Consider the following 431-nt stretch of genomic DNA (forward strand, 5'->3'; position numbering starts at 1 on the left):
CAAAACACTTTACAAACCTTAACCCATTTATCCTCAAAAAACCTACGAGGTAGGTTCTATTTGCACCTCCATTTTATACAGAAGGAAACTTGACAGCTAGTATGAGGCAGAACCAGGACTTAAATGAGTGTGAAATTAAACACTATACATGCTACCTTAAGGAGTAGTGTTTTGAAAGTGAATGAAGCAGAATTATCAAATTATGCTAAGTGCTCTCATGTAAGCATTATTAAAATGGAGATTATTTTAATATTTTAATAAATAGAGTTTTTAATGGAGGAAGGTTATTTAGAATGGTCATGTGGACAGGTTTTCATAATGGGTTTCTAAAATTATAGTTTATGAAATTTTATCACACACACACACACACACACACATACAATAGTAGAGTTTGCCAATTGATATAAACATCACTCCAATTTGTATGTATC

This window comes from Phyllostomus discolor, chromosome 5 (genome assembly GCF_004126475.2).
Source record: "Phyllostomus discolor isolate MPI-MPIP mPhyDis1 chromosome 5, mPhyDis1.pri.v3, whole genome shotgun sequence".
Classification (NCBI taxonomy): Eukaryota; Metazoa; Chordata; class Mammalia; order Chiroptera; family Phyllostomidae; genus Phyllostomus; species Phyllostomus discolor.